This window comes from Chiloscyllium plagiosum, chromosome 17 (assembly GCF_004010195.1).
Source record: "Chiloscyllium plagiosum isolate BGI_BamShark_2017 chromosome 17, ASM401019v2, whole genome shotgun sequence".
Lineage (NCBI taxonomy): Eukaryota > Metazoa > Chordata > Chondrichthyes > Orectolobiformes > Hemiscylliidae > Chiloscyllium > Chiloscyllium plagiosum.
In genome coordinates this window covers 34,485,518-34,496,404 of record NC_057726.1, presented here as the reverse complement: position 1 = coordinate 34,496,404, position 10,887 = coordinate 34,485,518, and the positions used below count along the sequence as shown (strand labels likewise).

General features: G+C 41.2%; 1 protein-coding gene across 3 annotated transcripts in view; it reads left to right on the top strand.

Annotated features, from left to right (window-relative positions):
• The first annotated feature begins 6,083 nt into the window (after positions 1-6,083).
• Positions 6,084-10,887, top strand: part of znf507 (zinc finger protein 507) — a 59,656-nt gene continuing 54,852 nt past the window's right edge. For 2 of the 3 annotated variants that reach the window (XM_043706847.1, XM_043706845.1), the window contains exon 1: positions 6,084-6,162. The gene's annotated coding sequence lies outside the window, so the exon portion shown is untranslated. The remainder of the gene's footprint in view (positions 6,163-10,887) is intronic. The other variant, XM_043706846.1, reaches the window with a different exon arrangement.

Below are 10,887 nucleotides of genomic sequence, written 5' to 3'. Positions count from 1 at the left end.
AGAAATAGTTTTAAACAGTCTGATGCATGCATTCAGGACTTGGACTGTGGACTGCCATATGAAGAAGCTCAATCACTTTCATTTGAACTGCAGAAGCTTCTAAACAGAAGTTACCAAGATGAAATACAGCACTGAAGTACCTGAGCTGGCAAACCAAGTATCTCCACCACACTGGGACTGTCACAACCATGGTATGTGTTGTAAACTATGTCATTTTATTTAAAATCATTTATTGTAATTTTGGATTTCTGGTTTATAAATTAGTAACGTATGTGTTTTCTGTATGTCTGAGCTTAATCATTAACTTGTAAGTATTTCTGTCGCCACAGTGTTGGGCATTATTGTGATTCCTATCATAGGAATATAACTGTGTGGACTAGTGCTGCGGAAAAGGGAACTAGGTTATTTCCGAGTGAAGAGTTAATCTTAGTTCCAGACCATAACTGTTGTGATAAACCTCAAAGTTACTTAAAGCAGAGTAAATTTATGCAGGTATGTGATTGCTCCAAGAACAAGCTACCTGAAGTTATAGTCTAAAAATGGAAGTCACAATTGACCGAAACCTACCAAGATGATGGATACAGAGATTCTGATATGAGCATTGTATGAGTGCTATTTCAGGCACTTTACCAACAGTGCATTTTGGTTACTATACAAATGCTGCTTTGTATCTATTCAATTCACGAGTTTTGCATTAATGAGATTATTGTCTGTTTCAAAATCTTTGAATTTGTATTATAAGTAGATCATTTGGATTATTCCATTTTATCTTCATTTCTTTTGTTAATAAAGTTGTTTTATTGTTAATAAACAATAACATGCAGAATCCTGTGTTTATGTTTCATTGAGAGGCCACTTGTTAAAGCCAAAACAAATCAAAATATGATCTGTCAAGCCAGGTTCATCTGGGATCTAACTTGCCTGGTAATAAGATCAGCTGGGATCAGAACGTTGGTTCAGTCATATAGCCAGAACGCTTATACTTGCTTGCCAAAGCGAATGTTCTATGGAGTGTTTGATTCTGTGGTTGCTCTCCTGGCAATTAAAGGGAACACAACTTGTGAACGTTTCGGTTAGACATTTTTGCATCAACTTCATGTCCTGGCAGAAGCTTGCCCAGGATCATTGCACCTGGACCAACTAAATAAAAGATAGTTCAGCCTCCTTCAAAAGGAAGCCCAGAGGGGAAACCTCAGTAATACTGTTAAAAATCATACAACACCAGGCTATAGTCCAACAGGTTTATTTGGAAGCACTAGCTTTCGGAGTGCTGCTCTTTCATTAGGTGGTTGTGGAGTATAAAATTATAAGGCATGGAATTTATAGCAAATGTTTAGAGAGTGATGTAACTGAAATTATATATTGAAAAAACCTGGATTGTTTGTTAAGTCTCACATCTTTTAGAATGTTAAAAATCACATAACACCAGGTTATAGTCCAATAGGTTTAATTGGAAGCACACTAGCTTTCGGAGCGATGCTCCTTCATCAGGTGAATCTTTTAGAATGAACATGTTGGTTTCAGTTCTTTCATATGTAAATTGCAGAACTTCTTTAAAGTTACATTCTCAAGTGAACAGCATCTCCAAATCATCAGTAATACTGAACCAATTAAAGACAAGTATATTGTGGGTTTGAGACCAGTACATAAAACTGGCCTTGACACCAGAAATGTTGGCCATTATGCTGGTAATTTCGGTCTTCTTTTTGAAGTCGGTAATACTGGTAATTGTGCCAGTCATACTGGTCAAGGCTCAAGACAAGGTACAGTGCACTTGCAATGCTATGATACCAGTCTGTCTACAGTGAGTTTTGCTGTCAGTGGTATTATGTATAGGTGCTGTCCTGATAGATTCTCCATGTTTTATGGAGAATGTAGATGTGAAAGTTTGCACGGGTGGATGTTGTGCAGCTGAATGAGGGTGCATCAACAATCGTGACATTCATTTAACAATTTGAAAGGTATTTTTATTGGGAATGTAACTGAAAGTGCACAGCCAATATAAAAAAGACAATTACTAAAAGGAACTATTTGCTTCAAGCCAAACTGGGTCACTGCATTGCCTTTTCTGGATCTGTTCAAATCTTTTCTTTTCTGAGATAGAACTATTGATTTTGGCTTGGTCCTTGTTGACCCTTCATCAGGGATCCCTTTAAAGTGTAGGTGGCAGCCAAAACAAGCTGCAGATGGTGAGAAAAAAAGGGAGAAACAATGAATAAAAGATCCTGAATAGGGTATCAATGACACATCAGTGACTAGATAATTAAAAACTATTGTTACCCGTGATGGGGAAGGTGCAGGTTGTGGATTGGGAGGATTATTCCCATTTATGAATAGGATCTTGGAGCTTCATACAACTGCAGCTAGGTCTTTACAACCATTAAGTTCATCTTTGAAACAAGAACAATTTCCCATTGCAGCATCATTATCTACATGCTACCCAACAGTTGCACCTATTATGAAAAAAAAATCATTTTTCTACCTTACAGGTCTGGAAATTGTGTTCACTAAATTTGTAGAGTACAAGCACACAGATGAAATCCTTTAGAGTTAGAGGACTGCTGAGAGAATACTATCCCTCCACCACCTATACAATACTAGAGATGCTTTACAAACAATAACTTGGTACAATGGAGAATAATTTGTTACTCCATTGACAGGAGTGAAGAAGGTCTCTGATCAGGAACTGGATTCTCTGTCTGTGCCAGCTGATGGGGGCATAAGGTCCTTAGCCACCTCCACCAATCTGGGCAATACTTCACCTGATAGGATCTATGGTGGGCTTCCTATAAGAGATAGAAAAGGAAAATATTTTCTTTTCTTCTTACCAGATGCTGCGTTGTGATCTGAAGAAAAGATTAAAGTAGCAATCAATGATTCTGGTGATCAAATAGCTTTAGCTGTATGCAGCTCAGGGGCTTCTCCTGGAGGTGGCAATCAAGGTCCCACAGCTAGTCTCTTCTGCCCTGGAGGTGACAAACCATGTTATGGCCTCCTGCAGCTCACAGTTCAGGAGGCCATCAGATTCTGCACGAGGACATCTATTTCTACCTTGATCTGTCCATCAGGCTCTGCAACTATCATTCTGGGTGCTCTCTGTCCAGCCTCCCTTGTCCTTCCATCAACTAACAGAAATTAGAGGTTAGATGGGTGGCCCCATGATGAGCCGTGCAGTTCCATAACTTGGACAAATTTGCCTCTGCTGTCCAGCAGTCCTATATCCCAAATTTGTTATATTGTAAAAACTGAATGAATGGTTTGAGTATATATTGTGGTTGTTCTAGCAGCCTCCAACGTGTTCTTCACCTGTATGCTTCTGCTCAGACAGGGAGTATCATCAATACTCTCTGATTCCACACAGCTATTCCAAATGCGACACTTCAACAGCCTGTGTTTAGTCCTTTCTACCCTATCTCTTCAGGAGACTCTGGAGACAGGATGCAGAGGAATTATAATCTCACGATTGACACAAACTGCTACATGAAATAATCAGGCTTACTTGAAAGCTACATGATTTCTGCTTTGTAAATCATCAGAGTTCCATAGATTCATAGTGCTCTGACTTTGCAATGTTCATTCAGTCCATTGATCCAAACACCAAGCTGGGAGCTGGGATAGACAGATTGCAGCCTAAAAGTCTTAATGTTTTTCTGAATGGACACAGTCCTGCATTGCAGCTACAACCATTTTATCTGAAAGAGCTGAAAGTACGAGCACTATATTACTGCAACTGACCAGCTGTTCCAATTAAAGACTTAAACCCCAGCTTTATAATATTCCCTATCCCCCAATTTGTACCTGATCCGACAGTTGAATGCAGCTACAGCCAGGATCAAGGAGAAATGTAACCACACCCTGCATTCCCCCCCACCTCAATAAATTCAAAGAAAGTTCAAGATCTAGGACATGAAAAAATAAGACCTTTATTGTTTTATGATTGCAGCTGACAAAGTGCATTGATCCCTTACACATAACTAACAATTGTATATACATGTGTATAAGCATACACAAACAATAGCACAATGTGAATTGCACCACAAGAGCCATCAAATATTAATCCTTTAATAAAATGAAAAACACATATAAACATTTTGGGTCCAGTGATCCTTCCTCAGTTCTGAATAGAAAATATAGAACGTAGAACATTACAGCGCAGTACAGGCCCTTTAGCCCTCAATATTGCGCCGACCTGTGGAACCAATCTGAAGCCCATCAAACCTTCACTATTCTATTTACATCTATATGTTTATCTAATGACCATTTAAGTGCCCTTAAACTTGAAGAGTCTACTACTGTTGCAGGCAGTGTGTTCCACAGCTCTACCACTCTCTGCACAAAGAACCTGCCTGACATCTGTCCTATAGCTATCATCCCTCAATTTAAAGCTATGTCCCCTCATGCTAGCCATCACCATCCACGGAAAAAGGCTTTCATTGTCCACCCCTATCTAACCGCCTGATTATCTTATATGTATCAATTAAGTCACCTCTCAACCTTCCTCTCTCAACACAAACAGCCTCAAGTTGCTCAGCCTTTCATCATAAGACCTTCCAGGCTGAACTTTACCCATTCCTTTATCTGTCCAACTGGTGTTCCTTCTTGGGCTCCATTTCCACCATTGTTTACTTCTTCCTCTTCCCCAGCCTCCCCCCCCCCCCCAATCTTTAAGCATATGTATCAACCTTTTCCTAGCTGCATTCAGTTCTGAAGAAGGGTCACTGGATCCAAAATGTTAACTGTGCTTTCTCTGCACAGATGTTGCTATACCTGCTGAGCTTCTTCAGCAATTTCCGGTTTTATTTTGGAAGGCTGCCACAAATGACTTCAAAAAGGATATTGTAATTTGCAGTCAATGTGAACAAAAGCAGAACATATATCAGTAAATCTTTGTAAGTGAAAGGAAACCTCAAGAATAAATATCCAATATTAATATTCAAACAAAAATTTCTGGAAATACTGAGTAAGTCACGCATGTCTCAGTTCTGAGGAAGGGTCACTGAACCCGAAACATTAACTCTGATTTCTGTCCACAGATACTGCCAGATCTGCTAAGCTTTTCCAGCAATTTCTTTCGGTTTTTATTTAACACAATGAAAATGCGGCTCACGTGTTTTCGTTTGGTCTTTGATCCAATTACAAAGGAAGACATCATAGAGGTTGGGGTGGTGAATGAGATGTGAAGGTTGCAGGAGGGGGCAGGACCTCAGTATGTGTGAAATTTGGGGACGTACGTAAAGTTGGGGATTGAGGGGTGCAGGAGGTATGAGGGTTTAGTTTGGTGATACAAGCCATGAAGGGTGTCGGGGGAGTTTTAATGGTGGTGGGGAGTCAGCTATCTAAAAATAAAACAAAGGTAAATGAAGTAAAAAATACAATACTGAAATTGATTATTGAAATTATATATAAGCAAGCACGATGATGTAAAGAGTAATATCACTGCATGATGAAACGTCGTGAAAACTACTTGTACCAGATTTCTGACCAAAAGAATTAACAGTACTGAGGTCAGTTGTACAAATTCAGATCCGATCAGATCAAAATGACCATACAGTAGCATACACCAGGACATCCTTAATTTTGTGAGGGTTCCATATTGGGCTAAACTGGGTATTACTTCTGAGACTGCACGTGAGAGGCAGAAAGAAAGTGCAAAGAAAGGCAATTCCAAGCCATAAATCCCACAACTGCAACAGAACTTCTGAGCATACACCAGCCTTAGCTACCAAATACCATGAACCATCTTTACCCCAAAGGATAAATAATGGCAAACTGAGATATAACCAAAGAAAGAAAGCGACATAAAGGCAATACACAAACACCGACTGCAATAGGACAATTCTGGATTAGTGGTGCTGGAAGAGCACAGCAGTTCAGGCAGCATCCGAGGAACAGGAAAATCGACGTTTCGGGCAAAAGCCAATGGAAAGTAGATATTCACCATGAGGACATTTTCAAACCTCTGGGATCGACCCGGTCCATTCTCATTACCATGACAACCGCAGCCCCACCCCCTTCGCCTGCACGCTCCGTGACGTCCCGGGGGCGGTTATCGCGAGATTCCCGCTCGGAGCATGCGCGCTAGCGGCGAGTGGTGGCATTTTGTTCGGAGGGAAGCGAGCGTGGAGCAGGAGGTGAAACGAGAGGCGAGTTCACTGCGCTTCGGTCAGTGGTGCGGCTCGGCCGCTGTGGTCTGGTGTTAGCGCGGCGTTTCGAGAGTGTACTCTGCATGCCCTGCCACTCCCCTGCCCTCTGTAAAAGGTTCAGGGAGCCCTGGTATCGTGGTCTCACCGCGGCCTGTGCGGTTTATGGGGATGGAGGTGACAGTGACAGTCTGGGCATTCACAGCTTGTACGCCTCCTGTTAGGCTCCAGAAGCAACTAAACACAAAAAAATTCCCGCATCTCTACATTAATCTGGCCGTATTAGACTTGCATCTTGACTGTACCTCCGTTTTCTCATCGGAGTTTACTTTCCGCTGAAAGTTACTTTCCATGCAAGTTTAATCTGGTTTAAGTTTATCCTGCCGTGCTGGCGGCAAGTAAGTTTCTGTTCGTAACTTGTAAATGGAATTGTATGGAAACCTGAGCTTAGGGATATAAACCTTCTATAACTTCAATGGCGACAGTTGTATTTCTTTTAAAAAAAAAGAAATTGAATACTGTTTCTGAAACGTGGTGTTTCAGGTGTTAGGTCAATTTTATCTGCCTTTTACGTTTTGGTGAAATCTGGCGCTGCATTTGAACAGATTGCTGCTTATTGAACTGAATATGTATCCCGGTCGTGACGAGATCCATTAAGTTAAGATCCTGAACACCTGGCAATTATTGTTTTTATATGGAGGAAACATGGCTCTTTTTGATGTCCCTGGTTACCTTAGGGTGTGTAATGTGATAACATTTCAGCCTTAACTTGTCTTGCTGTATTGAAGGTCACAGCTCATATGGGAGAATGCATAATTATTACACTTAGCAAAGTCCACAGATCAAATAATATCTGTGCAGAGGAAAGTCAGTGGTTCAGATTCTTTAGCGCTGATGAAAAATCGTCAATGAGAATGTCAGAATTTTAAATGAGGGCAAGGGAGCAGAAAAGCAGTGGAGAGGGCCTGTCATAGGGTAGAGGATAAGATTCATTTAATGACAAAAGATTGAATGGTGCAGCTGCTGAAGAGTGGTAATACATATCGAAAAGAAACAAAGGTTGTGTCAAAATGAAGTGAGAATTGCTCCAAAAATAGTATCTGAATGCATCATGAAGATATAAGGAAAGAAACAAAATGTAGACCCAGTGAAATAAAGAGGGGAAATCATTTTGAACAAGATGAAGGCAGACTTTATGATCTAAAGTTATTGAACTCACTATTCAGTCAAGGCTGTATAGTACTGAACCAGTAAATGCTGTTAGCTGAGTTTATGTTGAGCTTCATTGTAGGCAAGCTATGGAAAGGTCACCATGGCAGCAGGTAAAGAATCAAAACTAACTGGTCTTGGGGTCATGCTTGCAGACTGAAGAGAGATGTTCCACAAAGTAGTCATACGCAATACTCCTTGTAAGCTTTGTGTGCAGTCACTGTGATTGCTGTGTGCAGAACAATGTTTGGCATGCTGATCACAACATTGACTTCTGTTTTTGAAGTCACTGCTGCACATGTGTCTCAAAGGAAGCACTGAGGGTGGCAAGTGTATAGAATGAATGTACTGAGTGGGGGAACATTACTGTCTGAAACCACAAGTGGCATGGAAGCATTACCAAGCTGGCTGAGTCTTAAATGCCATAGTTGCTAGATTGAGTCTGTGGCAGATGGTGACAGGGAAACATCCACCTAACCTGGTCCTTACTAATCTACATGATACAGATGCAACCATCTATGTCAGTATCGGTAAGAGGAACCACTGCATAGACACTCTGGAGATGAAATCCTGTCTTCACAGTGAGGATACTTGAGTGTGTGTGTGTGGCACCTCTACCATACTAAAAGTCTGCGAGTAGCTGTAGCACTTCAATACTTGGGAATCCATGAGGTTCTGTGGACTATTGGCAGCACCAGAATTATATTCAATCACAATCAACTCTGTCCTGGTCTTATTACCACTACAATGTTATCATCAAGCCAAGGATCAGCCTTGGTTCAATGAAGGATAATATATCAGACCAGGGCATATGTAACAATGAGATGTCCATGTGGTGAAGCTACAAAGTGGGACTGTGTGCTAAACAACAGAAGCAGCATGCAATAACCAGGGCTAGGTGATCTTTCAACTGGCAGATCAGATGTAAGCTCTGCAGTCCTACCGCTTCCAGTCATGAATGGTAGTCGACAGTTAAACAACTAATAAAAGTTGGAGGTTCCAGAAATGTCCCATCCTCAACGGATTGAGAATCATAGCACAACAATGCAAAAACAAAGCTGGAATATTTGCATCTACCTTCAGCCAGGAGTGCCAAGTGAATGATTTGTCTTGGCCTACTCCTATGATCCCCAGCATCTCAACCTTGATCTCATATTGAGTGAATGGAAAAATGGCTGAAGGCACCAAATACAGCATAGGCTATGAACCCTGACAATATTACAGTTATAGTACTAAACACTAGAACTCTAGAACTAATTGCTCTTAGCTAAGCTGCTTCAGTAAAACAACAACAAAATATTGACCTAGCAATCAGAAATATTGTCCAGGTATGTCCCGTGTGCAAAACGTAAGACAAATCCAACCAGGTCAATTAACAGCCTTGTCAGTCTACTCTCCATCATTAGCAATGGGAAGAATCATTGACAGTGCTATCGAGCAGAATCTCTTGCTCGTTGAAGCTCAGTTTTGGTTCTCCTGAGCCATTAGGCTCCTGACCTCATTACAGCTAACACAGACAAAAGAGCTAAACACCAGAGGTGAGATGATTGTTACTAACTTTGATGTCATTGCCATACTCAGTCAAGTGCTACATTGTTCCTGTCCACAATCCTCAAACCATGCTAGTATATTACACCAATCTGATGTTCTCTAAATTTGTTTTCTAACTTTGTATATCTTAAGAGAAGCCTTCTGAAAATCTCAATACACCACATCTACTGGTTCCCATTTAACTACTCCCCTAGTATAATCCTCAAAAGACTTAAGATTTATCAAACTGGATTTCCCTTTCATAAATCCTTGACTCTGAAAGTGTCCAGATATCACATTGTTTATAATAGATACCGGTGATTTCCTTACTACTGACATCAAGGTTCACATCCTAAGAATGAATAAAAAACAATCTTTGCTAATCTTTTCCTTTTTACATACCTATATAGTCTTACCAGTTTATATTCGGGTGCTATTCTCCCTTTCTTTATCAGTTTCACGTTCTTCCTTGGATGGCCTCTGAAATGCTTCCAATTCTTGAAGTTACTAGTTTGTTTTTAGTAATTTTCTAAACCTCCTCCTCTGTTCTAACACCGTCTTTCACTTCCTTTGGTAGCCATGGTTGACTGACTTATTTCCTGTAGGGTTTTTGTGCCTTAGACACAAAATAATTAGTGATCGGAGATATTGTACTATTCCATCAACTCTCCTTAAACCTCTGTCTCTCACTGCCCTCAATTCTGGAAGGAAAGATAAGGAAGTCATAGACTTGCTACTACTCTTTCAATCTCTGAATCACCTCTCCCCACACTCCACTTCAACTTTGCCACAAAACTTCCTAAAGTCTAGCATTGACTGCTCTGTATCTTTAAATTATTCATCACTTCCAATTACACTTTTCTGTAATCTCCCTTCTCAATTCTACCAAATCATGAAGATCGGAATTTGTAATTCCAGTCTGTTTCCTGCAAGGTTTCTGCCATACCACAGTATTGAAACAGCATTAAAAGAGGTCACAGATGATATTGTATGATTATGACCAGATTCACTATCCTCAACCTCTTCCTTGTTTTGGTTGACCACATCCTTCTCCCTACACATCTCCTCCATTGCCTGCGAGTAGATCTGTTCTCATTTGGATCTGTTCTTTCTAAACTAACTGTAGCTAAAGGCAACCCCAACAATAGATTATTTCTGCCCTGTCACTCCTAGGAATCTAACCTTGGTCAATCCTTCTTCATCTGCATGCTTTCCCTCAATATTATTCTATGTCCATAGGAATCTCGTTTATCAGAAGGACACGGGTGGGGAGTATTTCATTCGGTTAATCAAATTTAGGATAATCGCATGCCAGGTAACATAATTTAGCCAAGCATTGGGACCTTGCAATCTTGCTGGATACTTGAATGCCGGATAATCAAGGTTCTTCTGTATGTTGACAGTCCACTGCCCTGCCTCTTTAGCAACTCTCATATTCCCCTCCATTGCCTCTTGAGCTGTCTGGTTGTTGGACTTCCAATCCTGAATAACCCAGAGCAAAACACCAAAAATAGTGTTTGTCTACTACAGACTGTGTACCCACCACCATATTTGGTCACTTTGTCACGTGAAATCAGGCTGTTCTATATGTCGGTGTTGTTGGACTCTAAGCTAAATTTTGATGGCAGGCATTATTACAAATGTGAATTCATAGCTGTCTCTATTTATAAACTAGCAGGTCACAAAGCAGGTTAAAATCATAGAATTCCCGCTCCTCCGCCCTTGAACTCCGCCCCTCCAACCGCCACCAGGACAGAACCCCACTGGTCCTCACCTACCACCCCACCAATCTCCATGTACAGCGCATCATCCGCCGTCATTTCCGCTACCTCCAAACGGACCCCACCACCAAGGATATATTTCCCTCCCCTCCCCTATCAGCATTCCGTAAAGACCACCCCCTCCGTGACTCCCTCGTCAGATCCACACCCCCCACCAACCCAACCTCCACTCCCCGCACCTTCCCCTGCAACCGCAGGAGGTGCAAGACTTCCGCCCACACCTCCCC